Source organism: Gracilinanus agilis, chromosome 1 (assembly GCF_016433145.1).
Source record: "Gracilinanus agilis isolate LMUSP501 chromosome 1, AgileGrace, whole genome shotgun sequence".
Lineage (NCBI taxonomy): Eukaryota > Metazoa > Chordata > Mammalia > Didelphimorphia > Didelphidae > Gracilinanus > Gracilinanus agilis.
In genome coordinates this window covers 266,309,291-266,335,351 of record NC_058130.1, presented here as the reverse complement: position 1 = coordinate 266,335,351, position 26,061 = coordinate 266,309,291, and positions in this window count along the sequence as shown.

Here is a 26,061-nt window from a genome sequence, read left to right as displayed (position 1 = left end):
GCACTATGCCTATCAAACTACCAAAAAACTTTTTTACTGAATTAGGAAAAAACTATAAGAAAGTTCATCTGGAATAACAAAAGATCAAGGGAAATAATGAAAAAAAAATGTGAAGGAAGGGGGCCTAGCAGTACCAGATATTAAACTGTACTATAAAGCAGCAGTCATCAAAATGGTATGGTACTGGCTAAGAGACAGAAGGGAGGATCACTGGAATAGACTTGGGGTAAGTGACATCAGCAAGGCAGTGTATGATAAACCCAAAGAGCCCAACTTTGGGGACATGAATCCACTATTTGACGAAAACTGCTGGGAAATTTGGAAAACAATATGGGAGAGATTAGGTCTAGATCAACATCTTACACCCTACACCAAGATAAATTCAGAATGGGTGAACGACTTGAATATAAAGATGGAAACTATAAATAAGTTATGTGAACATAGAATAGTTTACTTGTCAGATCTCTGGGAAAGGAAAGATTTTAAAACCAAACAAGAGTTAGAGAAAATTACAAAATGTAAAATAAATGATTTTGATTATATCAAACTAAAAAGCTTTTGTACAAACAAAAACAATGTAGCCAAAATCAGAAGGGAAACAACAAATTGGGAAAAAAATCTTTATAACAAAAAACTCTGACAGGGGTCTAATTATTCAAATATACAAAGAGTTAAACCAATTCTATAAAAAATCAAGCTATTCCCCAATTGATAAATGGGCAAGAGACATGAATAGGCAATTTTCAGACAAAGAAATCAAAAGTATCAATAAGCACATGAGAAAGTGTTCTAAATCTCTAATAATTAGAGAAATGCAATTCAAAACAACTCTGAGGTATCACCTCTCACCTAGAAGATTGGCTAAAATGAAAGAAGGGGAATGTAATGAATGTTGGAGGGGATGTGGCAAAATTGGGACATTAATGCATTGCTGGTGGAGTTGTGAACTGATCCAACCATTCTGGCTGGCAATTTGGAAGTATGCTCAAAGGGCTATAAAAAAATGCCTGCCCTTTGATCCAGCCATACCATTGTTGGGTTTGTACCCCAAAGATATCATAAATAAACAGACCTATAGAAAAATATTTATAGCTGTGCTTTTTGTGGTGGCAAAGAACTGGAAAAGGAGGGTATGTCCTTCAATTGGGGAATGGCTGAACAAATTGTGACATATGCTGGTGATGGAATACTACTGTTTTCAAAGGAATAATAAACTGGAGCAATTCCATGTGGACTGGAAAGACCTCCAGGAATTGATACAGAGTGAAAGGAGCAGAGCCAGAAGAACATTGTACACAGAGACCAATACACTTTGATAAAATAGAATATAATTGACTTCTGTACTAGCAGCAATGCAATGATCCAGGACAATTCTGAGGGATTTATGGAAAATAACGCTACCCACATTCAGAGGAAAAACATGCAGGAGTGGAAACACAGAAGAAAAGCAGCTGCTTGAACATATGGGTTGAGGCAGACATGATTGGGGATTTTGATTCAAAACTACCACACCAATGCAATGATCAACAATTTGGAAATAGGTCTTGATCAAGGACACATGTTAAAACCAGTGGAAATGTGCATCAGCCAGGGTTGGGGGGAGGGTGAGGGGTGAAGGGGAAAGTAAGAGCATGAATTATGTAACCATGTTAACTTTTCTAAAAAATGAATATTAATAAATGTTAAAGAAAATATTTATAGCCGCACTTTTTGTGGTGGCAAAAAACTGTAAAATGATGGTATGGTATGTCCTTCAATTGGGGAATAGCTGAACAAATTATGTATGCTGGTGATGGAATACTATTTTGCTCAAAGGAATAATAAACTGGAGGAATTCCATTTGACCTGGAAAGACCTCCAGGAATTGATGCAGAGAGAAAGGAGCAGAGCCAAAAGAACATTGTACACAGAGACTGTGGTAAAATAGAATGTAATGGACTTCTGTACTAGCAGCAATGCAATGACCCAGGACAATTCTGAGGGACTTATGGAAAAGAACACTGCCCACATTCAGAGGAAGAACTACAGGACTGGAAACAGAAGAAAAACAACTGCTTTAATACATGCGTTGAGGTGGACATGATTGGGGATGTTGACTCAAAACTACCACACCAATGCAACTATCAACAATTTGGAAATAGGTCTTGATTAATGACACATGTTAAAACCAGTGGAAATACGCATCAGCCGTGGGCGGGGGGAAGCTTGAGGGGTTAAGGGGAAAGTAAGAGCATGATTTATGTAACCATGTTAACGTTTCTAAAAAATAAATATTAATAAATGTTTTTAAAAGAAGATTATCACAAAGATGATTAATCTGGAAATAGATATTGAGTTTTAATGCATGTATAACCCAGTGGAATTGTATGTGGGCTCTGAGAGGGAAGAGGGGAAAAAGGGAGGGAAAAAACATGAATCATGCAACCATGGAGAAACACTTAAATAAAAATTTAAATAAAAATAGATTATACATGCATTATAATGCAAAATGTATTTCCATATTATTCATTTTTGTAAGGTCATACTTATATAAAACCAAAACTCATTTGGGGTTTTCTTGGCAAAGATACTGGAATGGTTTGCCATTTACTTCTCCAGTTCATTTGACAGATGAGAAAACTGAGGCAGAGTTAAGAGACTTGCCCTGTCACACAGCTAATAAATGTCTTAGGTCAAATTTGAACTCAGATCTTTCTGATTCCAATCTAGATACTCTATTTACAGTGCCATCTAGCTATCATTTAGAGGGCATGGATACTATTTAAGCCCTTTGAAGATTTCCAAATGGAAAATTAGGTGTGTTTCAATGAAAACAAAAACCTATAGACCATGTCTCTGGGTCATCTGTCACTATCATCACTGCCAAAGTCTACCAAAGTAATAGGATTTTTTACTTTGTATAAAGTATTTATCACTAAAATTAAGGCCACGATTATTAATGGTATTGGGTTCCTATTAGGTATGCAATATTGCACTCAATTCTGTAGTAACTTTTGTTACCTAGAAATTAGGTAAATCTTAATCTTTTGGTTAAAAGGAGGGATAAAGGTGATGAGGTGATAGGAGGAGGATTGAAAGGGGATGGCTGAATATAGAGAAGGAAAGAATGAAGTGGTATATTGGATGGCAAGGGAAATGAATGGGAGTATTCAAGAGGGTAGCTGGAACAGGCTTGACACTGAGGCTAGAGACGGAGGGTACTGGGGGAGATAGACTGAACCCTTCAAGGCAGGAAAGGTATCTCTATAGATACAAAGAAGTTGGGCCAGTCAGAAATGTGTAAATCTGCCTTGAGGGCTTCTCTTGTTAGTTTCTAAAGTCCCTTGAGGGAGGAGTCAAAGAGCTCTCCCTGTCAGTGAAACTGATGGCAGGAGGAAGTCTTGGGTAAGACTTCCTGCCAAGATGGATGCCCGCAGTACCCTCAAGAAATAAAAGAAAATAACTCCTTTCCTCTTCAGCCCTTGCCTCAATCTTTGACACATTGATTCACCAGAGGGTTTGAGAAGGTAACAAAAGGGATTTATTAATATCAGGATTAATCAGAAAGGAGAGAGGGGTTTAGGGTTTTGTAATAGCCGCTAGGGAGAAATCTAAAGGTGGGGGAAGGGTCAGGAGGGTTAGACTGAGAGAGAGCCTGCTCTCCCAGTCAGGAAGATTTGGTTGCCTTAAAGTAAAGTATTTACTAGATCAATAAAATAAGGGATAGCTTGATTTAAGGATGTTCTACTTGCCTACAGAAAACTAAAACCCACAATGTCTAATCACCAAAACCAAACCACCCTTCCTCCCAGAGCCCAAAGGGAAATTCAGGGAAAATAAACAGGGATGTGATATGGAGAGGTCAGGGAGAGGACCAGAGAAATCAGCTAGGTTCAAATTGCCCAGAGACAAAAGCACAGGCCAATGCAAAGCCAAAAGCCAAAGCAGAGCCTCAGTTGGAATGTCAGCTCTCTTCAAGCCTCAGACTCCAAGTGCCTTTCTGCCAAGATTCTAAGACTTCTAACTACCAAGGATATTTACAGTTGATTCTTGCAAAAGCAAAAGCTTCTGTTGCATCCTTGCATTACACTTTACATACAAAGAAAAAATTGTCCTTTCTCTCAAAAAATTTACTATCCAGATCTCCCACAAAGAGAACTGGTATGGGGAGTAATGCTTCTTTTCAACTATCTAGATGCACATTTGTTATGCTGAGATTAACAGTCTTTATGAGGATTCTTCCAAGGGCCAAGTGTGTGAGATTATTAATGGCATGAATCAACCTCGTTTCCCTTTCTGAAATATGATGACAACTTGTTCCCATACAATTGGGGAGAAGGGGTGGTGACGGGGAGCTGGACCTTTTGTTTTCATATATTGTGATATATTTTATATTCTATTTTTCACACAATATGGAATATTATGTATTTTGTATATGGTACATTATACGTGACATATCATAGGTTATATACATGACATGTTACACATTTTCATTTTTGTGGTATATTTATATATGTGGTATATGTAATATATATTTATATGTACCACAAGTAACATTGGTATAAGGGACCCAAACAGATAAAAATCTGGATTAGGAACCGACTGATTCAATTTTATAACTGACTTTGTTTTTGACATGTTCAAAGACTTTGAAACTTCATCTTTTAGACCAAGATGAATTGTTCTTATTTTTTATCTTGTGGCACCATTTTGAATAACCTGATAATCTTGCTAAAAATGTTGGGAACTCAAATCAAAGTCTTGAAAATATGATCATTATCATCACAGAGAAAATAGAGGAGCTTCAGATGGAATCACTGTTATGATCTTGGGTAACTTCTGAAGTCTTAATTAAGAATTTGTAGTAAGATTGCATCTGAAGGAACATTATTTATACACAGCGCAGGGATGATTAAGGGGAGGACACTCCAAAGTACTTTAACAAAAAAAATAAATAAATAAATTTGGGGAAATATTTCTATCTGACTATCAGGAAAATAGTATTAGACTGAGACCAATTGGGTGCAGTACTTGTTTCTAGGGCAAGACATTCAGCTTGATGTCTTGAAATTTTGATAATAGGGTAATAGATTAAAAGGTGTTTTCAGAGACAGCACTTTCTCTTCAGTTAAAAGAATAAGTGGGATATGGTTGTCTGTATATATTGAGTGCTGTTTAAAAAAAATTCCATTCCCCATATGTTTGCTCTTCTCTATAATGGTCAATGTTGGAGTTTTCTTCACAGCCTTCTATCTGGCAAATTTGAGAAGTATAGGGAAGGGGAAGGACACAAATATTTTTAAGTGCCTACTATGTTGTAGCCCAGAGCCTGTACTATGCTCAACGCTTTAACAAATGTTCTCTCATTTGCTCTTCAGAACAACCCTGGGAGGTAGATGCTACCATGAATCTTTTTTGTTGTCATTGTTGTCCAATAATTTCAGTCATATCTAATTCTTCATGACTCTATTTGGGGTTTTCTTTGCAAGATACCAGAGTGCTTTGCCATTCCTTCTTCAGCTCATTATGAGGAAACTGAGGTAAACAAGAGAGTTAAGTGACTTATTCCAGGATCATACAGCTAATTAGTGTCTGAGACCAGAACTCAGGTCTTCCTGACTCCAGCTCTGGTACTCTATCCACTGCACCATCTAGCTTCTTCTAGTCTTCTACATAATTTGCTTTCTGAATTATCTAACCCTTTCTGTGACTTCTAAGGAATCTTTTAAGTGTCACCTTCATACTCTGGGGGGATCAAAGGCAGCCCTGTTTACCTGATTGTTCTCTCAGAATTTTCCTGGCATTACTGTCCCGTGGAAGCCTGTCGTCTTGAATGCAGCACATGCAGAGTGTCCCCAGGTAAGTCCTCCAACTACTTGATACATGTTGTTAAATCTCTTCTAATCAAGTAGCACCTCCAACCTTTCTCCTAATCGTTCAGGGAAAGGCAAACAATACTCTTCAACAAAAGAAACTGCTGGGTCTCTCACAGCTATAATCAAACAATGCTAACCACCCACATCACCAGCTTCCTGGGGGGGGGGCAAACAAATCATAGACAGGCAAAGGAAATTAATAACTCTTCTTTCTCATATTTTAAAGAGGATAGTAGGCTTGTTCCCACCTCCAGCAAGTTCTAGGGCTAAGAATAATGCCTCTCTCCATTCCCTCTCTTCTATACTTGAGTTTTTATCCACTCCCTGTTCTATTTTAAATTTTGCTCAAGATGGGTTTGTTTTCCAATTGTATCCAAATTATAAACTCAAAGCAAAAAGGTGCCCTTTGTCACCATCTCTGGTGCCCATGAAACTATGGGAAGCTTCATAAATAACAGTACTTAGAGTGATTGAGAGGAAGAAAAAGAAGACTGGTTCTATCTTTAACCACATATACACAGCTCTCATATCTACCCTAGTTCGTCATGAAAACAATCATTCTCAGCATGCTGAAGTAAGGCTACATAGGGGTTTAGGCAGAAACAAGTCAGGAAAGACCATATGTTGATGTAAAGCACCAGATAACCAGTCAACATTGTCCTGCTAAACAATTTCCTGAGCTAAACACTAAATTTTGTATTTAAAGGTTAATTCATGATTGTAGTTGGAAGGAAGGAAGGAATGAAGGAAGGAAGGAAGGAAAGAAGGAAGGAAGGAAGGAAGGAAGGAAGGAAGAGACCAAGGGTGGAGGGAGGGAAAGAGGGAAAGAGGGGACAAAAGAAGAACAAAACATTAAAACTAGTTGTACATAAGTATACATAGAAATTTAAAAGAGATCATAATCTGGGATAAATGATGCCAAGATAAAAAATGTGCTAATTTAACAGGTGGTTACAAATGAAGTTGTCCAACAGTTAAGCAGACTCCCTCATGAGTTAATGAGTTCCCCATTTGTAGAAATTATCAAGCAGAAATGAGATGAGTATTTGTCAAGGGTACAAAAAGAGATATCTAATCCCTATGCCATTAGTTCAAGCTCCTATAAATAGCATTATCCCAATTTTACTAGTCCTTTACACCTCAGTTCCATTTAACCATTTAGCTTCCAGATTGCCTTTTACAAAGGAACATTTACTTCAAAGGTACAATAAAAGCAAATATACAAACCTCCCTAGCCCCAACATTTGGAGTCCTAATACCCATAAACACAACACTTCTGTTTCTGGAGAGAGGACAGGGATAGGTTTAAGAGATTAATTCATTTCTTAAATAGCAGCATCAGGAAAGTAACCAAATTCAGCCACTGTGTATTGTTGTATGACCTAAGAGCTAAGAATAGCTTTTACATTTTTAAATAATGTTTTATAATATTTTTTAAAAGTGAAAAGAACTCATTCTGAGTCTCTTGACCATACAGAAACAAGTTGGCGAGCCTGTTTGAGGCCAGAGTTGTCTGACTCTTACTGTATAACATGCTCCCACCAAGACCCTATCCCAAAGTCTCCTGGACTTGTCTTGATACCCTCACTTTTCAAGGCTTCCCTGTTTGGTTGACAGTAGCATTAAAGACAGGAATCTCACTTCCAAAGTCACCATGGCTCAAATTTTGTGATCTAGATGCTCAAAAGAAGGACAGATGAGATAGACTGAAACTCCAAAGACATTTCTTGGTATCATAGTAGGGCCTGAATGGGGGAGGAGGTTGCCCTTCCCCTTACTCCACTTAATTCATTTTGCTCTTGCTGTCAGTGAACAGAACCTTTACCCTTTGAATATTGCTGGAAAGAAAGCAAAACTGTTCCATTTAGGTTGTCTTAAAATTTTATCCTATTGCTGTGACAAAGCTAATGGAAAAGTCTGCTCTCATCCTTGTGGTAGGGAAATGTAAAATGCCTTTTCTTAGAAGGAGGTCCCTGGCATCTCCCTTGTAGATCTCTCTAGTATAAGAGCTCTATTACATATAGTTCTTTCCTTTCTATCACCCCACCCCCCTGCCTCCCATATCCAATCAATCAACAAGTCTTGTCAGTTTATGTCCTCAACAATTCACTTCTCTACTTAAAAAGTCACCACCCTAGTTAAGTTCCTCATCACTTCTCTCCTGGACTACTGAAATACCTCCTCATTGTTCTACTAGCCTCCAGTCTCCATTTTATAATGTATATTCTACAGAGCTACCAAATTGATATTCTTAAAGAGCACATCTGACCTTGTTACCCCTCTCATCCTCAAGAAGCTTCACTTTCTCCATATTTCCTCTTAAGACAAAAAAAATATACTCTTCTGCCCTATAAAAACCCTTTACAATCTAGCCCCCAACCTCTCTTTCCAGACTGATTTCACATCATTCCTTCACACATATTAAAATCAAACTGGCTTTTTTTTATTCCCTGTACAGCATAATCCATGTCTAGTTTCCATGCCTTTGAACAAAACTATGCCTCAATCTTGGAATGCTATTGCTAACTTCTGCCCCTTAGAATATCTATGTCTCTTCAAGATCAGCTCAAGTAGCATCTTCTATGTAGATTTTTTGAATCCCTGATTTTTAATGTTCTTCCTTCCTGCTACACACACACACGCACACACACACACACACACACACACACACACACACACACACACACACACACACACCACAAATTGTTTTATACATGTTTTTTATTTACTTGTCCTTGTACATGTTGTTTTCCCCAGGAGAATATAAATTCCCTGTCAGTATTACCAAAGCCTAGAAAAATGAATGACTTCAGGCTTAATAAACATTTGTAAAATTGAATTGAATTATGTCAAACTGTTGACAAATGAGCAAGAAAATCAAAGGAATCAATGAAAAAAAGGGGACAGAAAGGGAGCCTAGCTCTGATTTCAAGATACAATTGGTCCTCCACCTTTGCTAGGGTAACATTCCTAGAAAAGAGTATAAAAGGCAAAATCCTGAATGCTGATACATAAAGCCTATGGGAAATAGGGAATTAAGCTCCCACAACCACCAAAAAGTGTAATCTTTCACTAAATATTGCTGAAAATACACTTTTTTTGCATATACTTCTGCATATCAATAATTAATATATTTATAATTAATTCTGATAATGTGTACTTTTCTTAAAATAGTAACCATGAAATAGCCCATAAAATGTAGTATAAAAATAAAATTGGTAACATGGAGAATATTTTTCTCCCTAGTAATTCCCTAAAATTCTGTGACCTTTTCTGCTAACATCTCACTTTTAAAAATCCATTTGTTTCAGACAATATTCACTTTTTATAACATGAAATCTATAGAACCTATCATCTTGAGGTCTTGACATCACCTCCCATACTCTGTACTTTAGGGCTAGTGAATGGTATTGGAGATTGTGAGGGGCACCAACAAATCTGTCACTAGTCAGAAACATCTGCTTCATGCACTATTTGGGGTCTTGGAGTAAAAGAAAATAACAGAAGTTAGTTTAACTTTGTGGCTATGCTCAATGATTGGCTTGATGATGACATTAGCAGCCTTGATGTCTCTAGCCAGCTGGTCAATTATGCCAAGCTACCTCAGGAGGTTACCAGTCATTCTACAAACTTGTGCACATCTAATAGCCAAAAATGTGTGTGATTCCTAACAAGAAAGTAAAAATGAGATTACTAAGTGAATGCTTGAAATTGCAAAAATTGTCTCAGATGTTGAGGATTGTATATACAAATTGGTAATCATCAAAACAATCTGGTACTATATAAGAAATAGAGTAGTTGATTAATGGAATAGATTAGATACATATTAGTGATCACAATAACCTAGCGTTTGATTAACCAAAAGACCACAGCTATTGAAACAAAACTCACTATTCAGAAAAAACTGTTGAGAAAAATGAAAAACTAGGTGTAGGCTAACATCTCACTCCATATATCAAGATAAACTTCAAATGAGTACATGATTTAGATACAGAGAATAATATCACAAGGAAATTAGAGAGGAACATGGAAGAAATTACTTGTCTCATCTGCAGACAGGGCAGAAGTTCAGAGCTAAAGAAGAGATAAAGACATTCACAAGAGTAAAAATGGATAATTTTGAGTTCTACAAAATTCAATTTTTATACAAACAAAACTAATGCAGCTAAAATTAGAAAAGAAATAGGAAATTGTTTTAAAAAAAGTCTTTGTAACAAATTTATCTAATAAATTTCTAATGCATATAGGCAGCTGAGTCAAATTTATAAGGATTAGAGCCATTCTTCAATTAATAAATGGTCAAGAGATATAAACAGGCAGTTTAAAAAAATCCTCACCTATCTTAAAATCAATGCTGCATATTGGTTCTAAGGAAGAAGAGCAGTAAGAACTAGGCAATGAAGATTAAGTGACTTGACAAGAATTTAAAGTATTCCCACTTAAAACTAAGTAAGAGAGTTCAGGAGTCACTTACTAGAGTAAGCTCACATCTTCAAAGGCTACTGCCCACATACCCCCACACACCCCGATTGAAAGACTGCCATTGTTTTCTGTGAAGAAGGGGGAATGACAGGAAGTGACAGGATGTGACATGAAAAAAAAGCATAAAAAGAAGGAACCAGCATGGTCTACAAGCATTCCTTTCCTGACTTTGGAGAGATTAGTTCTGGAGATTACTTTCCTGACTTGAATGAGATTTTTTCCCAGGATCCTGCTTCAGCTTGCTGGGTGAGTGGCTGAGATTCCTACCTTGGCTTTGGAGGAGGCTGTGTTGGTGGAACCCTGGCTGAAGATACCACTGAGACTTCTGGTTGAAGATTACTGAGAAATCCACATGGAGACAGAGTCTTGGGGAAGCCCCTGACAGGGCTGAGCCAGACTTTACCAGAGAAAGGCTTTCACTCTTCCCTCCTCTTTCTAAATAAAAGCTGCTAAAACTCATTTTGACTTAAGCTATAATGTTTTAAAATTGGAGGCTACAGTATTACTTTATAATTCTCATATTTAGCATAAAACCTAAATGTAAACCTTACACTAGGATGTGTCTGAGTCCAGATTTGAACCCAGTACCTCCTGTCTCTAATGCTAGCCCTCAATCCACTGAGACACCTACCTGCTCCTCAATAGGCAGTTTTCAATAGAAGAAATCCATACTTTTTAATCACCATATTTTTTAAACATTCTAAATTAGGTTCCAGGTTAAGATGGGGGCAGAGTAAAAAGCAGCTGCTTAACCTCTCCTAACCCACACATACAGGACTCCTCAAGAGGACATAAAAACAAAACCAGACAAATGAAGGGACCCCACAACAGGGCACAGCAATTGAAGATACATGGGATTGGGGCATCTCATTGCTATAAAGGGGTGAAATAGCTCTCACTAAAAAGTGAGCTGAGCCCTACCCCCAACACCACCTACAGGGCCAAAGCCAGCACACAAGAGTTAGAGCAAGTTTGGGACATTCATTAAGTTCTTGGTAGCTCACCAGGGCCTGCTCCTGTGAGCAGCAAGACTTAAGACCCCAAAAGGCTAAAGAACCAGACTTTGAACATAGACCTTGAGCTCAGGAGCCAATGCAGGTACAGACTTGGACCCTGAGCCCAGGTGCAGACCTTGAGTGGGGACCCAGTGCAGAGGGGTGCATGACTATGGAAGCAGTGCCCTGAGACTGTTAAAGGAGCTTCAGGCAGAGGAACAAGCAAGGGGACCACCAGGAGGCTTGACCCTGAGAACAACTAGACCTGAGACCACAGGAGCCTAAAGAGTGCAGACAGACCCCGGCCTTGAGGATAAAGCTGAGAGGGTGCCTGGCTAACAATGGCAAGCCAGTCACAAGAATCCCAAAAGAGAAAGATCAAGAAGAAATCTTTAACACTCAACAACTTTTACACAGAAAAAATCCAGACAACAGAGCAAACAGCAGAGGAGAACAAACAAATAATCATAGACAAACCTTCCCAAAAAAATGAAAATTGGTCACAAGCTCTTGAAGAGTTCAAATCTGAGATCATGAGAAATATGGAAGAGATTTGGTGAGAGAAGTGGGAAATAGCTCAAAAGGAAATTAACAGCTTAAAAGACAGAAACTCCTAATTGGAGAAAGATGCCCCCAAATCAAAAGAATTGATAAGCAAATTGGAGACCAAAATCAAACAGCTGGAAAACAGGATAGATCAAATTGAAAAGGAAAATCAAAAGGTTATAGCAGAAAACCAGTCTCTAAAGACCAGAATTGGGCAAGTAGAAGTCAATGATCTCTCAAGACAGCAAGAACAAATAAAGCAAAGTCAAAAGACTCATAGAATAGAAGGAAACATGAAATATCTCAATGAGAAATTGACAGATCAAGAAAACAGGTCTAGAATAGATAATTTGAGAATCATTGGTCGTCTTCCTGAAAAAGCAGAAATTAATAGAAATTTGGATTCCATTCTAAAAGAAATTATTTAGCAAAACTGCCCTGAAGTTCTACAACAAGAGGGCAATATCGACATTGAAAGGATCCATAGATCACCCTCTACACTAAACCCTGAAAAAACAGGAAATTCAAGAGCTTCCAAGTAAAAAAAATTTTTTTACAAGAAGCCAGAAAGAGATAATTCAGATATCAAGGAGCACCGATCAGGATCACACAGGATCTGGCAGCCTCCATACTACAAGACTGCAAGGCTTGGAATATGATATTCAGAAAGGCAAGAGAACTGGGTCTACAACCAAGAATCACCTACCCATCAAAACTAACTATATACTTCCAAGAGAAAGTATGGGCATTCAACAAGATAGAAGATTTCCAAGTATTTGTACAGAAAAGACCAGGACTAAATGGAAAGTTCGATATCCAACCACAAAAACCAAGAGAAACATGAAAAGGCAAATAAACATTCTAAATTACTATTGACATATGCAAATTCACAAATCTCTGAGGTACCATGTTAGATCCATTAGATTGGCTAAGTTGACAAAAACTGAAAATGACAAATGCCGGAGAGGCTCTGGGAAAACAAATACATTACTGTGTTATTGGTGGAGTTCTGAAATAGTCCAACAATTCTGAAAAGAATTTGGAACTGTGCCTAAAAAGTTATTAATCTATGCATTCTCTTTAATCCAATGATAGTTTTTGGTCTATCTACTCAAAAAGATCAAATAAAGAAGATGAAAAGGACCTATATGTACAAAAATATTGGTAGCAACTCTTTGCAAACAATGGGAAACTGAGAGAATGTCCATTAAATGAAGAATGGCTGAATAAGTTGTGATATACAGTTGTGATGGAATATAATTGTCTTAAACATGATGAAAGGGATGGTTTCAGAAAAAAAACATGGGAGGATATGTATGAATGGATACAGAGTGAAGTGAGTGGAACAAGGAGAATAATTTTACCACAAAATGTAAAAAAAAAAAAAATTAACTCTTCATGACTTAGGCACTCTAATCAATACAATGACCAAACACAATTCCAAAGGGCTCAAGATGAAACATGCTATCTACATCCAGAGAGAGAAGTCATAGACTCAAAATACAGACTGAAGTATATTTCCTTTTCCTCCTTTCCTTCTTATCTCTATTTATTCATTCGTTTTTTCTGTCTTTTTAAAAAAGAATTAACTTATTCTAAGTTTAGTAATAACCATCAACAAAAATAAGTCTTTGAAGGAAAAGAACAGAAAAAAATATAAAAAACAACTTAAACTCCTTTACTCGCAATTTGCCTTCCTTTCTAGTTCTCCTAGCAAATAATGTGTGCTCAATAAAATCTTTATCATTTTTCATTTATTCAACACAGAGTAAATTTAACAATATCTGAAGACGAAGTGAAATCACAAAAGACCACCATCAAACATTATAAAACTACTACCAACATTATGCACATTTGCAAAATAGAACAAGAAGAGATCCCACCAAGCTTCTTCTATTATATAAGCATGATCATTTCATCTGTGCTGAGAAGAGAGAAGAGAAAAAAGAAAACCACAGACCAGCATCTATAATGAATGCTGGTGCAAAAAAAAAAATACAAATAAAATATTGGCAAAAAGTAAATGGTAATATATTACAAAGGCCACATACTATGACTATGCTGAAACCATACTACAAATTCAGTTATTCCACACTGGGAAACTTTTTTAAAATTTTCATTTTCAGTTCTAAATTCTCTCCCTCCCTAATCTAGTGAGGAAGCAAAAAATATAATACTCATTATATCTATTCTTTTTTATTTCCTATTTTCTTGCTCTTGTTCTATCTGACATATAAATTGATTTGTGTGGCTATTATTATGGGGAAAACCAGGGAAGTTGACTTAAATATTAAATGTGGGCTCAGTGGGGTAGATAGGAGACAGGAAGGGACAATGGGTAAGACTTTACAAGTCAGGGAACCAGGTTTAACTATAAGGAGAATGACCGTTGACAGAAATGACAGTTAAACCTGACTGTTACCCTGCCCCACCCAGCCTGGAATAGATTCATATTATTACATACACACAATGAGGACTTTAAAGTACTAAAAACACACAGGGAAACAGTTTAATTATAATATGAGGGCATTGGAAAGGGGGTTAGGGAAAGCTATGACTAACTACCCAGGGCTGGAGTCAAAAGGGGTAAGATCCTTAGCCAATCTGGCTACTGCCAGTTTTTGACAGCTTCTTAAGGACCTGAGGAAGAGGGCTTGAATTTGGGGTCTCACAACTGTTCCAGAGATGTTATCAGGATACCAGGAACCAACTCCTCCACAGAGGATGATCCAAAGTAACCAGGTAGGAAGAGATGTCTGCAACTGTCTACCAGATCACAGGCCACTTCCCTACTCTGAGTTGACTTGCAGGATTGATGTCTTCTCCTTTTCTCCTCCTTCACTTCTCTCCAAGATCCCAGGGAATCAGGGTACAACTCCATTACTCTGCGGTCTCCCAGGGTCAGTTACACCTTGTCCCAACCACCATGGAGTCTGTCTCAGAGAGAGAGAGACCCACTTCCTGCTTCCCCATTCCATTTGGAATTCTCCAGCCCTTCCTGTTAGGTCTCCTAAATAATAACTAAGTAATCCTTCTCACAACACTATACACATTTGTAATATCTTTCTTTGTTTTTCTTGTCTTTTCAATGAATAAAGAAGGGGAGGGAGAGAAATAAACAATTTGGAACTGAAAAGGTAAAATAATTTTAAAGTATTAATACTAATAACAATAACATAAATTAGAACTTGAATAACAACAGGAGGTTATGACTCTAGTCAGGTTTGGCTCCTGTCACATAATGCTGGCTTGCTTAAGAATTAACCTCATCTATTTCTAGTTAGAACTGGCCCCTAAAACTCTTGTAAACTTTCAAACGTGGAAAAATTATACTTTCAACTCCTTCATTCTGTGGTGTAATGAGAATAGAACTTCCTACATAATCTTTAAAGCAATTCTTTACTGTTAGTCTGTCTTTCTTGACCCCAATCAGTGACTGAAATCCCATGTAAATTTGAGCACCTTTTGTGCTCAAAATTGTGCCTTCTACAGGAGCATAAATCCCATTGCCTATCCAGTTTATCACTTTTTACTAAAACTTTTGAGTTATTGTTGTTCAGTTGTTTCAGCCATGTCTGAGTCTCTGTGACCCTATTTGGGGTTTTCTTGGCAAAGATACTGGAGTATCTTGCCATTTTGCCATTTTCTTCTCAGACTCATTTTGCAGATGAGGAAACTGAGGCAAACAAGGTCAAATGACTTGCCCAGGATGTAGCAGTTGCAGAAATATGCAGAAATATGAGTGATAGGTCTGTCCCAAGAGTGAAGACTCAGACTTTGTCTGGCAGGTAGCTTTATTGGCTGCATTAACTGCATCTGGTGAGGGTAGTGGAATGGCCAGGACAATGGCATTTCCCCAGATGGTAGAGTAGCCCAGAGCTACAGGGATTCAGGTTTTTAGATTTATTCAGGTTAGGGGGGTTGTCTCCTTCCATTCTTGGAAACTCTCCACCTTTTCTCAGAATGTTCTTTGCCTGGGTGTTTCAGGGCATTCCAGACTAAAAACTTGGGAAATAGTCATTAAAGAGTCAGGTACTCTTTTAAGGGGAGGTGTGTTTTAAGTGCCTACATGTCAAAAGGTGAACATTAGGGCACAAAAAGAGAAAGGAGACACGCACAGGGTTTGAGGAATTTCCCCAATTGCAAAGATTTTCTCTTAATTGTAAAAACTCGCATTGCACATGTGTTATGTTCCCTCTCATGTTCTGCTTAATATTACCTGTCAATCATCAAGATATCTTGAGTACACTCCTCTATAGCCTTGGAAAGTTGGCAAGCTCTTATCAGCTGAGCACAGGGAAAACACAGAGTGGTATAAATCATGGGTGGAAGGCACAGGATTGGTATATACTTTTCTACATTCTATTTTGCAATATTTGAAGACTGATTATCTTAAAGCACAGTGTTCCATCTCCATCACTGCCCAACCCCATCAAGGGCATATAGCCAAGAAGTCTCTCAGGTCAGATTTGAACTCAGGAAGCTGAGTCTTCCTGAAAACAAGCCTGGCACCCTATCCACTGCACCACCTAGCTGCCCTAAGAAAACTTTTGGGACATCCTGCATAATTAACAGAAGACAGAGAGTTAGTTTCACAGATCTACATTTAAAGTTTTCTCATAAGGAATCCCCTCTATGAATGAAATGAAAGGACCAATTCCCTTCCAATAATAGCAATAGACACTTAGGTAACATTGTAGAAAGAGTTCAATATATATTACTTCATTTGAGCCTCACAACAACCCTACAAGACAAGCATTGCAATGATCATTTCCCCCATTTAACAAATGAGAAGGCTAAAGTTGAGAATGATGAAATACCTTGCCTAAAGTTACTTAGTAAATATCTGAGATCTTCCTGATTCTAAGACTAGACACTATCTACGCTATCTATCTAGTTCCTCTCTGTGGACTGCTGCTTAATTACCTCAATTGGCTAATATCTGACAATGATCAGCACTCTCCAGAGTTCCAGGAAACAGTTTTTATTATATTCATTAACAGGAAATCAGTTATCAGTTAAAATAAACACTCAGATATAGAATAAAATGGCCAAATAAACTAATTTGCAGATAACCAAGGGAGACAAACTGATAGAGAATAGCCTGGATGAGTGGAAAGAAAGCAATCTATTTGTAGGCAGAAATTGCTGTCTACAAATGGGCAATTGAAAACCAACTGACTTGCCCATGGCAAGTTAAAAAGAAAGTAATTTTCTCTTATTTAGGTTAAGAAAAATAAACAAAATGATGAGCCCATTAGAAGGCACCTGATTGACAGGTAAGAAAGGGACAAAAAGGAACTAGAAACTAGCGGATTAGGGATTTGTTTCTTCTACTTAAGTCAGAGCTAGGAATCTTAATGATTTTGAATCGTTTAATTGCTTTGAACAGGTAGAAGTCAAGGAGTTGGGGCTAGAGCATAATTAGAGATTTCAGTTCAAAATAAGACCTTCATAACAAATTTTCAAAAAATTGAATGGGTGACCACAGAGGATAGTAAATTTATTTTAATTCAACATTCATTAAATAAATAATAAAAATAATAGTCATTATGACAATATACTATACTTTGATATTTGAGAAGTTTTAAATCTATGTTTGTGTGTATGCAAATATATGTCTATACACATATTTCTATATACTGTTGTGAGGAAGATTAGATTAGGTATTGATTATGTATTGATTAGGATGTACCTAGCAGGAAGGAGCTGGAGCTGGGAATTCCAGGTTGGAATGAAGGAGGAGGAAGTCTGTCTGTGCCCTGAGTGAGGACTCCATTAGTGGTAGGCAAGAAACTGTTGCCAGCCTGGGAGACCTCAGAGCAAAGGACACCCTGCATCCTGTTTTCCCCTGGGATCCTGTGTGGTGTGGCATCTAGCAAAAGGACAAGAAAAGAGGTGAAGTTTGAGTTCTGGCAGACAGTGCTTCAAGCAAAACCCTTACTACTTGGTTCCTGAGACAACTTTAGCTCCTGGCATCCAGAGATCATCAGTGGATTGCAGTGAGAATCCCAAAGCCACAAAGCCCTAGCTGTACTCAAGCCTGGCAGGTTCCAGGTTTGAGGCAGAAACCCAAAGACTCCATAAATAGCTCCTTGGGCCCTGTTAGTTTAGATCACTTAGATTAGTGTAGTAGAATAAGTCCTTCCCTGTCCCTGTGGGTTTTCTTATTAGGTGTTAAGGTTTTAGAGTAGACATTCCTATCCCTCCTTTTGTTGTTCCTAATTAAACCCAGTTTCATCCTGTAACCTTGTCAGTTGAATTTAAGGCCTCTGGCCAGAGTGATAGTTGGCTGTTATTTTTAATTTGGGAGTGGCTTAGCTGTACAAGTCTTCAATGTTCAGTTTTAGTCTCTCAAATCCCAGAGTGTGTTCCCACAAACCCCTCAGTTAATTTATAATATCCCTGGTGACCCCATTACCTTACTTATATTTTCCTACAATACAGATATATATAAATTTTACAATGCATAAATTCCTATACATTATGTAGATATGTATATATATACATATACATATGTATATATATATCTTATTTGTTCCTCATTACAGGTCTATAAAGTTAGGTGCTGTTCTGACTTCACAGATGAAGAAATGGAGGCTTAGAAGCTAACTAGTAGAACTAGTAGAGGCAGTTACATAACTAGTGAATAAAGTGCCAAGCCTAGACTCAGGAAGACTCATCTTCCTGAGTTCAAATATGGCCTCAGACACTCTTGTGTGATCCTGTGCTAGCCACTTAACCTTGTTTATATCAGTTTCCTCATCTATATCACTTAACACCTACCAGATTAATTAATGACAATAAAGGGAAGTGATAAATATTGGAGGGAATGTGGCAAAATTGGTACACTGATCCATTGTTGGTAGAATGTGAACTGATCCAACCTTTCTGGAGGATAATTCAGGAACTATACCTTAAGAGTTATAGAACTATGCCTATCCTTTGATCCAGTAATACCACTACTAGGTCTATACGTGAAAGAGATTTTTTTTAAAAAAGAGGAAAGGACCTACTTGTACAAAAATATAACAGCTCTTTTTGTGGTGGCAAAAAAAATAGGAAATTGAGGGGATATCCATCAATTGGGAAATCATCCAGTTCATCATTTCTTGTAGCACAGGAGTGCTTGTGCTATAAGAGATGATGATGAGCAGGATGATTTCAGAAAAAGCTGGAAAAATCGAAATGAATTGATGTAGAGTGAAATGAACAGAACCAGGAGAACATTGTACATAGTAATAGCAATATCATACAAGTATCAACTGTGAAAGACTTAGCTATTTTCAGCAATAAAAAGATCCAGGATGATTCTGAAGGACTTATGATGAAGAAAAGATCAAAGCATACCATTTTTGACTTGTACAAAAATATTCATAGCTGCCCTCTTTGTGGTGGCAAAAAAATTGGAAAATAAGGGGATGACCTTCGATTAGGGAAATGGCTGAACAAATTGTGGTATCTGTTGGTGATGGAATACTATTGTGCTCAAAGGAATAATGAACTGGAGGAATTCCGTGTGAACTGGAATGACCTCCAGGAATTGATGCAGAGTGAAAGGAGTGGAATCAGGAGAACATTGTACACAGAGACTGATACACTGTGGCACAATCAAATGTAATAGTCTTCTCTACTAGCAGCAGTGCAATGATCCAGGAAAATTCTGAGGGACTTAAGAGAAAGAATGTTATGAACATCCAGAGAAAGAACTGTGAGAGTAGAAACACAGAAGAAAAACAAATGCTTGATCACATGGTTCAATGGGGATATGATTGGGGATGTAGACTCTAAACGATCACCCTAATGCAAATATTAATAATACTGAAATAGGTCTTGATCAATGACAAATGTAAAACCCAGTGGATTTGCTTATTGGCTACAGGAGGAGGGTGGGATGAGGGGAGGGAAAGAATATGAATCATGTAACTATGGAAAAATATTCTAAATTAAATAAATAAACTTTTTTTTCACTCATTTCTAATTGGGGTTGGTGGTTTTATATGAACATTCTCTTACAATGACCAAAATGGAATTATGTTTTGCAGGATAATACATGTATAACCCAGATCTTATTGTTTGCCATCTTCAGACTGGGCTGGGAGCAGAGAGTGAAGAGCAGTAGGGGAAGGAGGAAGACAATTTGAATCTTATAATTTCCAGAAATATGTTTAAAGTTGTTATTGCATGCAAATGGAATAATAATTTTTTAATGACTGAATAACAATAAACAGAACAAGTGAGCTTCTGAGGAAGGTTTTGAGCTCAAGTCTCTCCTAATTCCAAGTCTAATGCTCTATCTACTGACTCTTTGTGACCCCAACGATACTGGAATGGTTCCTCATTTCCTTCTTGAGCTCCTTTTATAGATGAGGAAACTGAGGTGAATAGAATTAAATGACTTGCCCAGGGTTACACAGCAAGTGGGTATCTGAGACCAAATTTGAATGCAGAAAGATGAGATTTCCTCCAAGCTGGGCACTCCATTCACTGAACCACCTAGCTGCCTCCTAACAATTAGAATAAGCAGAATCAATTAGAAAAAGTAGAATGAGTGATCTTGAGAGGTGGTAGGTTTCATTTCATGAGAAGTTTTAAAGTAAAGGCTAGAAAATCACTTGTCCAAGTATGCTATTGCTATAGCTATAGCTATAATCTACTATAGAAGGGATTCTTTTCAGATATAGGTTAAACTAGATAGTTATTGATATCTCTTATAAATCTGTGATTCTTTTGATTAAAGGTTTCTAGATATGTTATTCTAATCATATTGAAATGGGTTTCTAAACATGTTCCCATCAGCAAAAAGAAAAATCACATTTTATCATTGTTGTTTAGCCATTTTAAGTTCTGTCTGCCTTTTTGTGGTCCCATTTGGGTTTTCTTGGCAAAGATACTGGAATGGTTTGCCATTTCCTTTTCCAGTATATTTTGCAAAAGAAGGAAACGAGGTAAACAGAATTAAGTGACTTGCCCAGGTTCACATAGATACTGAGGCCAGTTTGAACTCAAGTCTTCCTAACTCCAGAACAGGTACTTTATCTATTGGGCCACCAACCTAGTTGCCCACTTTTTCACATATGGAAGCTAAAATAACAGAGAATATTCAACAATCATCAGAAAATCAGTAGACTTTATATGCTTTACTTCTTCCAATCATAATCCAATATTAATATCATCATTTGGGGCTGCTAATTAAGATGGTCTACCTGCAAGTGAATTTATTATCCTTCATGAACTATGACATACACTTTTGTTGTGAGAATTGTACTCAGTGACTATGTAAGAGAAATAACAAACTTAATTAATATCATCAGAAAATGTAGAAGGAGACCAAAGGCTAATAATGGAAGCTTCTATTCCCCTTGTCTTCAGCTACAGCATGACACAGTGATTGCTAGCATTTTAATAATCTTGAGGTTTTCATGTGACAGCCTACCAACTAGTGCTAAGTAAACAAGACATCTGTCGTACTGAATTCTTGCATTCAGGTTACTTGTAGAATAATGCCTTAAGGTCATGTACTACCTGATGAAACTATCAAAATGTTGAAAAACCTGGAATCATCAGGAAAGACCCTTTATTGAATGACTGAATGCAGTAAAGGGTTAGGAAGGGATTTCTTTTTGGTCTCCACTATGGCTGGAGAAAAGAGAATGAGAAAGCAAGCAAGAGAGACAAGGCACCCACTTTAATGTGTAGGAATAGGTTGCACAAAGAAAGATATGCTTATTTTTTCACTAACAATCTGAATGATAAATCCTGCTTTAAAAAAAAAAAAGGTCAAGACACAAAACACTATTTTAAAAAATGATAGTGAGGGAATGGTAGTGAGTCATTCTTTTTATCTGGAATTTTTACTATTGCCCATCTAAAATCCATCAGAATCTTAATAAAACTTTCTGAGACATTTTAAAAACTAATTTAAACCTTCAGAATAAAAAAAAACTATGTCAACATTTTATTGCTGCTATATCATTAAAAAGGAGAGAAAAAGGAAGGAAGGAAGGTAGGAAGGAAGGAAGGAAGGAAGGAAGGAAGGAAGGAAGGAAGGAAGGAAGGAAGGAAGGAAGGAAAGAAAATGGAGTATTTTAAAACATCTACTAATGCTATACAGAGAGGAAACTTGGCACAGTGGGTAGGATAGCCTTAAATGAAGGAAAACCTAGGATCATAGTGGAAAGAAAGAAAGAAGACAGGAAATGAAAGAATGAAGGAAGGAAAGGAATGAAGTTGGGAAGGAAGGAATCAACCATGTCTTATTTATATCTCCCAAAGCATTCTTCACCATGCTTTTCATCTTTTCTTTTCAATAGAAAACTGAGATTTGATCAGTATAGGAAACTTCCAAGAAGGAAATGTCCTTTTCCAATGATCTACAACTCTTCTGTTTTTTATAATCTTTTGCCTGGAGTCATTGAGGTAAAATGACGTATCCAAGGTGATCGTTGTTCCATTGTTTCAGTCGTACTTGACCCTTCATGACTCTATCTGGGGTTTCCTTGACAAAAACTGGAGAGGATTGCTGTTTCCTTCTCCAGCTCATTTTTTACAAATGAGGAAACTGAGGTAAACAGGGCTAAGCGACTTGCCCATGGTTAGACAACTAGTAAATATCTGAGGCCAGACATGAACCCAGGAAAATTAGTCCCCTTGACTTCAGGTCCAGCACTGTCTACTGCACCACCTGGCTGCTCTATCCAGGGTCACACTGACAATATTTCTCAAAGGCAACACTCGACAGCAGTTCTTCCCTGTTCCCACACCAGCTCTCTGTCCACTCTGACATGTTGCCTCCTTGCATACAGTAGGCTCTTAATAAATGAATGTTGAATGATCTTTCCCTACAAGTTTATATCACTGTGATATAAACCAGAACTTGCAAAAGCTAATGACATTTGAGCATCCTTAAAATATCTAGTACAAACTGCTCCCATTCAGTAGAACATTTAAAAAGAGTTAACCTCAATCTGCCATCTGCATGGCAGGTATAACAAAGGTGTGTCTTTGTCACATTTTTCTTTTCAGAGTTGAGACTTTCTTTAATGACAGCTGCTCAGAGCCCCAGCTCAAGCTAAAAGATTTCAATAAGAAGGAAGCCTTGCCCATTGTCCCAACTTCATATCCTACCCCACCTCCACCACCCACTGTCTCTTTTTCCAACCCTAATTGTTTCTGGAGATTGGCTCGCACAAATCTTCAGGAAAAAAATACATTTCACAATTTCCCAGGCCTGATTCTTGCCTCTTTCTTTTCTTTTGTCTTTGGGGCATAGGTATAGTGACTTGAACCAGCAAGTCTGAGATTTGGCCGTGTTTAACAGTACAATCTACTTAGGATACTTAAGAAGCTTTATATCCCATTTCTCTGGATTACTTTCTAAAACCTATAATCTCTAGATGGATTAAAGGATTCATCTTTAGCAAATCCTTTTCTTACCATCAGTCTTTTCTAACATTCCTGAAGAAAATAAATTTTCTAAAAACACCTAGATCCATTCGAATGAAAACTAGGTGAACATCCCAAAGTCAGTTAGTATTTAGTGCCTTACAGTTCACATCTGGGTTTATAAAGTGTGGGAGGGGGAGCCAGGAAGAATCTAAGGAGCTATTAATAGGTACAGGTGTCAATCAGCTTCTTTCAGATGAGGGAATAGAGCTTCACCATCCTGTATCAAGCAGAAGCAACACTAAGAAATGTTCATGGATTCTGGATAATTTAACTTAGAAAAGAGAAGGTAGAGGTGAAATGAACAAATGACCATTATAGGAAGGATACTGCTTCACTACTCCCTATCTTCAAAGAATTAAGTTTAAACTATTGTAAGGTGGTGTTTAATTAAACCTAATTGAAAATATGAAAAAGATTTTTTAACTGTTTGGATAACTAACCATTGAGACTAATTAACAATAAAAGCTGTAGAATCTCTACCCCAACGAGTGTTGTCTTAGAGCCAGAGGATTGGACAAATGGCTTCTTAGAACCATTCCCTAAAAGATAAATAGTAAAAGGTCAAAGATCATGAGCAAATAGTTTTTAGATGAAAAAATGCAACAATATTTGAAGTTTTCCAAACACTGACAAGAAAAGAATTATCCAAGACAATAAAAAGCAGAAATTGTCAATAGTGGCAGGACTTTGGGAGGACAAGCATAATAATACACTGTTAGTGGAGCTGTGAATTGTTCTGATTATTTGGGGAAACAATCTGAAGTTTTATAAGTAATGTGCCAAATTGTTATTCTTTCTAATTCAGTGACCATACTATTCTGCCAAAATACATCAATCACACAAAACAGTTAGTAGGAGCATGTTTGAATCAGCTAGGCGGTATAGTGGTTAAAACTCTAGATCTGGACCTACGTTCAAATCCAGACTCAGATACTTACTAGTTGTGTGACCCTGAATGAGTCACTTAACCTATTTGCCTTAGTTTCATCATCTATAAAATGAGCTGGAGAAGGAAATGACAAATCCTTCCAGGATTTTTACCAAGAAAACCCCAAATGGGATCACAAAGAGTCCAACACAACTGAACAATAGCAAAAATAGTAACACTTTTATGGTACCAAAAGTCAGAAACAAAATGGTTACCCATTGATTGGGAGATCATCAACATGAGTTTTTGTGACCCAAAAATTTATCCATTCAAGTGATATGTGAATATAAGTTATGGGGACTAGACTTAAAGAGGGAATTCCCAGTGAAGAAACTCTCTACCAAGGCAGGTTCTTCTTTGTAACTTGTAATCTTAGGTAGTTGCCTGAGCACTGAAAGATCTAGGGACTTGCTAGGGGTGCCATGGTCACTATTAGTCAAGCGAACATTTCAAATGGTTGTTGGTCAATTGGGCTTTTTCATCTAAAACTATTTCCATGAGCTTTGACTAATTATGCATTATTGGGCATAGCTTTTGAGAACATGGGTTCACTTCATACCATGAAGAGGTATCAAGATGACTTTTGATAGAGAGCTCTACAGATAAATGCAAAAATTACACATGAGCTTCTTAGAACACAGAGGGGGTACCACATTATTCATGGAAGAACAAAGGACTTTTTCTAATTTTAAAACAAAATCTTAATCTTTAGGCAAAACAGTGATGTAGTACCACAGTGCCCATACTAGGCACATCTGATGCTGGGACTGCTTATTTTTCAACATTGTTTTTTTCTTCAGAAGTGTCAGAAATTTGTTCATCCCAAGGAATGTGTTAAGAGGCCTGTTGTGTGAGTCACTATATCTTGTATCATATAAAACTCATTATGTGACAGATTGTGGGCACCCATCATGTCCTGGAAAGGGAAAAAGAGAAGCAGAATGTTAAAGCTGGAAGAAGTCTCAAAGACCATCTAGTCCAGCAGTTCTCAAACTTTTTGGTCTCAGGGTCCCTTCACATTCTTACTATGAAGGACCCCCCCCCACCACCACCAAAGAGCTTTTGTTTATATGGGCTATATCTATCCATACTTACTGTATTAGAAATTAAAATGAATAATTTTTACAACATCTATTAATTCATTTTAAAATAACAAGTATTATATATTAATGTAAATGATAGATTTTATGAAGAATAATTCTATTTTGCAAAACAAGAAAAAGAGGAGACATTGTTTTACATACTGTGGTAAATTAAATCTCTTAATGACTGGTTTAACAGAAGACAGCTGGATTTTCATATCTGCTTCTGCATTCAATCTGTTCTGATGTAGTTTTGGTTATTTTGGTTGAAGTATGTGTAGAAAATCCAGCCTCACACAGATACATAGTTAGAAAAGGGAGGAGTTTGTTTTTTAACAAACAAATAACATCTCAGTATTATTGTGAAGATAGTTTTGACCTACCAGACCCCTTGAAGGTCTTGGGGACTTCCAGAGGTCCTTGGACCATACTTTGAAAACTTTCCTATCCCGTTATTTTATAAATGGAAAATTAAGAGGCAGTAAAAGAAAGTGATTGGGGATTTGGGGTCTGACTTCTTCCAGCCCAAATAATGCTGTAATGGAGAGATCTCGGGCCCTCCCCACATGTGGCCCATAATACAAACCCAATGGTCTTTTCTTTATAGGGTTATTATGAAGAAAGTATTTTGTAAAAGGTAAATGCATAGGGTTTAAACTTTTGATACATCGATGTACATGCATGTCTATATATGTCTATACAAATATGGATGAATTAATTGTGTG